The sequence below is a fragment of the Pseudonaja textilis genome, chromosome 6, assembly GCF_049901715.1.
Source record: "Pseudonaja textilis isolate UNSWEBS1 chromosome 6, rPseTex1.2, whole genome shotgun sequence".
NCBI classification, from domain to species: Eukaryota; Metazoa; Chordata; class Lepidosauria; order Squamata; family Elapidae; genus Pseudonaja; species Pseudonaja textilis.
Genome location: NC_141995.1, coordinates 57,170,330 through 57,175,486, shown reverse-complemented (window position 1 = coordinate 57,175,486; position 5,157 = coordinate 57,170,330).

The following is a 5,157-nucleotide window of genomic DNA, read 5'->3' as shown; positions in this document are numbered from 1 at the left end:
CCCGAGTCGCCCCTTCTGCATCAGCTGCTCTTGCCTTCTAGCAGCTCTGCACACAGGCGCAGTGGGAACAGCCTTCCTCCCGAGTCGCCCCTTCTGCATCAGCTGCTCTTGCCTTCTAGCAGCTCTGCACACAGGCGCAGTGGGAACAGCCTTCCTCCCGAGTCGCCCCTTCTGCGTCAGCTGCTCTTGCCTTCTAGCAGCTCTGCACACAGGCGCAGTGGGAACAGGCTCCCTGGGATCCTCTGCTTCACTGCTGCCAGACTCCAAAGGCTCACAAGTCAGCACCCCACTCCCAGATGGTCCTGGCCCCACCTCTGCATCAGATGCAGGACCCTTATCCGAGTCCTCTCCAGACTCCCTGACTGGTTCCCTTTCGTCCTCATTGTCCGATACCACTGCCGTCTGCACCAGCTGCCAGCGAACCACAACAAGGTCCTGCAATCGTTCTTCATATGTTTTAGCCTCCAGTCCCCTAACCGTCTTTCTTGCTCTGCTCTCTCAGAAACTGTGGATCAGTGATGGAACACGTTCCTCTTGGGAAAACAGCCCTCATCTCATGTTCACAGCCAACACACTGGACATCTGAGAGTTGGATTGGCAAGTCTTCCCTGTAAAGAGGCTCACTGATTTCTAGCAGAGAAAGCCCATCAATGGAAAGGGGTCAGCAAGAGCAAAGTGTGGCGGTGTTACTGAAGAAGAAGAATGCAAGAAGTATGTGGTTTAGCAATTTGCTCCATGCAATGCTTCTTAAATCGTTTGGTTGAACTTTTTAGTTGGGTATGCCAGGCTGAAATCAAATAAAGGCAGCTTCAGTATGTTGCTCTGACGTCCTCTGCAGGCTGTAAGAATCAATGAGGGAGTCCAAAATACCCAGGGATTTAATAATTAATGAAGCACTTGTTTTACCTCATTTCTGACGGTAGTTACTTGCCTGAAAATCTATAGAATATGTATGGGCAGGGCTTCCGGTTTGGTGTCTCTTCGGCAACAGACAGAAATCTGCGATCGTGCGTGGTTTCGATCTGGGCTCGCCGCTGGAGCACCCCGAGCTGGCTGGTTTTGGGGTTAAGCCACCCCGTAGAGGTGGTGAAGAGGGGGGAGACCGCCAGCAGGGTCGAGGAGAGCCGCATCTCTCCTCCTCAGCTGGCCATTACTCCCTTTCCCAAAGGCGGTTGCAGCGGTGGTCAGAAATGGCCACCACAAAGAAGAACTCGACCGGAAAAGAATGTGCAGGAGGAAGATAAGAAGTGAAAGTTTTGACTGACCGGGTTAAATTGTAAAAGCAACAACTAAGGTACCCTGGAATTTAAACTTGGAAAAAAATAACATCGCTCCCAAAGAAGAGTCGGAAGCAGCGAAGGAAAGTGAAAAGGGAAAGGTTTGGCTTTTTTTTCCTTCTCTCTCCTTCCCTATACTGACAACTAAGAGTCTTAAATAAGAAATTGGAAAAATCCACTTTGACATCAATAGTCAATTAAGCTGAAAATGAAACAAAATGCCAAAGGGATAATAAAGATTTCTGGACACTAACTATTTTTTTTTTCATAAGCAGGAAGGGAGAGAAAAAGAATAAGGGCAGGATCTGGAAGAGAGAGAAGACTGCCTGGAATTAAAAAGAATCTACAGTAAAACTTCAACAAGACTTCTAAAAGATACATTTTAACTGAAACTTTGTAACTAAACAGTAACCCCAAGAAGAGAAAGTGAAAAAAAGAGCAAAAAGAAACAGCTTGTGTGTATTTGGATTATTTGATGATCTTTGGATTCTTGGTTATTGCATTTGAATGACTAAAATTGATCGGGTGGTTGTTTAAAAATTTATGCAATGGCACCATTTCTGGATGAATTGAAAGTAGATCTTAAAAAGTACAAAGAAGATGCACAAGAAGGGAAGGGTTCTTTTGGCTTCATTTTTCAATTCTTAGAAATGGAGATTTGGAACTATGAGAAACAACAAGAAACGTCTGCAAAACTAGAAGACTGGGACAAAGAATAAGCCATCTTTAATGAACAAGTAATTTTATGTGGGGAAGAAAAAGGAAAGGGGGGAAAGAGAATGGAGAATTTAAGACTTAAAAAAAAAACAAAGAAAAGAAAAATAATTCAAAAAATAAGTATAATACTGGAAAGCAACAGAAAAGGGGAATACAGAAGAGAGAAATAGAGGTAGAGAGACAAGGGGGTAAAAAGGGGAGAGAGAAGGAGAGGGAAGAAGGAAAGGAAGTTACAAAGAACCGGAGCAAGATATAGAGAAACAGGACCTATTTAGAGATAATGGGTGAAAATCTAACTGAAAAAGGGATTCTGTAAAGGTACATAAGATTGTATTGTTACATTAGTAATAGAAATAACTTTAGAAAATTGGAAACAATGTATGATTAAAATGAGGGATAAAATAGTGTAATTTAGTGAAATGTTTGTGAATAAAATAAGTGAAATAAAATAAATGAGAAAATTGAATTAGGAAGGAACGGGAACATTTTAATTAGTTAATGTTTTATAAAATATAAGTGAAGGGGGGGATTAATTATGGAAAGCTTATAATTGTTCCCATAGAAGTATGATATTTAATTGAAAAGTAATGTTAAAGAAGTTAAGATTTTAATGAATATTAATATTAATGACAGAATTCAATTGGAATGGAATGTGTTGTTTTAATTACATACATTTATATTTTTTTCTTTTTTAAAGAATATAGTGTGTATTTTAAGAATGTACCAATCAGTAACTAGAGGAGAAACTTTGTTTAATGAGAAAAGATAATAGATAATTGAAACAGGACAGACAAAAAATATAAATACAATGATTTGAATTGAGATGAGATAATTAAAATAAATTTGAGAAAAATTAAAAGAGGGGAAAAGCTATGCAGAAAATGTAAAATAGTAATAAGATATGGACTAGAATATAAAAATGAGCATGAACCTGAATTTGTGTCTGTACGAAGAAATGTAACCCGGAATTACGCTACTTTCAAAAACGATGTTTTATTTGTATTTTTTTTTCTCTTTGTGAAAACTCAAATAAAATTTACAAAAAAAAAAAAAGAATATGTGTGGGCAGAAGTCACAAATGACAAGAAAGCCGCTTAGATGACCTGTTGCAGATGATTGCTTTGAATCTTCTCAATGGGCGTAAGAAGAGAAAATGTAATTTTAAATGAATTTCATAGGCATTACGACTCATTGAATTTTCTTAGATTTAGTACTAAAAGAGAACTACCCAACACTTCGACCTATCTGGATCCTGGCACTGCCCATTATAATCAAGGGTGCATAACAGGCAGCTGTTTTTTCCTTCAGATACAACCGGTTTTTCTGTTGAGCAATTGCAGTTAATAAATTATTTTACTTCCCCATTATAATACCAAAACCCTGTGGAGAAAATCCTTCTGACTCTAACAAAGCAACATTCAGTATTTTGTGTGAAACACAGTGCTTAGCAGCACTGAAGCATGTTGAGTCTGTATAACTCAAATCATTCTTTGGTGGGAATGATTTCACTGGTCAATCCGTTCAAACATATTTCTTGCAAAGCAATTTAAATTATAAACATATTCAAATTTTTGAATGCATAATGCTAAGAGCAACTTTTTACCTGCTGATTTAAGTCAATGTATTTGCAGCATTTAATCCAACTAAAAATTATGTACAGTTCTTAGAATATATATTTTTTATAAACTCCTTCTGGTTATCAATTATAGTTCATCAACAGCATCATTGCTTCCCCAGTTTATCTGTTTTCTAAAAATCCCTTCATAAAAAAGAACAGCTCAGAATTGTTATATTTTTTAAATAGTGTATTATTCAGACCATTGTAGATTATTATCTTGTAAGTGTATAGATGTAATGTCTGCACACATATCACTCACCCTTCCAAGGTGGCTCCAGGTAAGAGCAATGGGGAAGTGAGGTTTTGGCCAGGGATGATGGATCAAGGGGTCGAGGCAGTTTAATAAGGGAGAGAAAAGACATTTGGGCAGCTTTTAGTGGGTTTCCTGGATTGTACACTAGTCAAATCAGTGGTGGGATTCAAAAACATTTACTACCAGTTCTGTGGCTTGGTGGGCGTGGCTTGGTGGGTGTGGCTTGGTGGGTGTGGCAGGGGAAGGTTACTGCAAAATCCCATTCCCTCCCCACTCCACTAACCTGCTTTCCAGCGCCATGCTCCTGTGCAGGGCAACCAAAGAAGACCCAGCCAATCAGCTGGGAGGCAGAGAATAGATGGGGGCGGGGCCAGTCAGAGGTGGTATTCTGAACTACTTAGAATTTCCACTACCGGTTCCCCAGAACTGGTCAAAACCTGCTGAATGCCACCTCTGAGTCAAACTATTTTAAAAAATAGTGTCGCTTGACCTGGCCATAAAACCAAATATGCATACTTAAATTAAATTAAGGAAAATTCAGTCAGCTAAATAGTCAAAGGGAAGTAGCTGTTTTGCAGGAATATTTATTTATTTAATAAATGTTTGCTTGATGACATACCATACTACTAGTAGTATTACCAATATCATAGCACTACCATCTTATACCATAACATTACATAATACATTTTTCTTCTGAATTTTTCATTCATTGGGGAATTCTGGATCAATGTAGGAAAAGGTTTCAGGATTGGTCCATAGGCAGGTCCTCATGCTACCTTCCTAACCATTAATGTTTTTGGCCCTTTTTTCTATTTTAATGAGCCTTCCTGCAGGGCTGAGAGATTGTCCCAACTTAGATGTCATAAATCATAACAGCGTTTCTAAATCTATTGGAGCTATCAGGAACACCCAGAATGGATGGATTCATGAACATCTAAACCAGAAGTAGTATTCAGCAGGTTCTGACCAGTTCTGGAGAACTGATAGTGGAAATTTTGAGTAGTTCGGAGAACCGGCAAATACCACCTCTGACTGGCCCCGCCCCATCTATTCTCTTCCTGCTGAGTCCCAGCTGATTGGCTGGATCTTCTTTTGTTGCCCTACACAGGAGAACGGAGCTGGAAAGCAGGTTAGCGGGGTGGGGAGGGAATGGGGATTTTGCAGTATCCTTCCCCTGCCACGCCCACCAAGCCACACCCACAGATCAAATCATACTAGGAAACAGTCAATATAAATCATAAGGATACAAGCGACAAAGTTACAGTCATATAGTCACAAGTGGGAGGGGATGG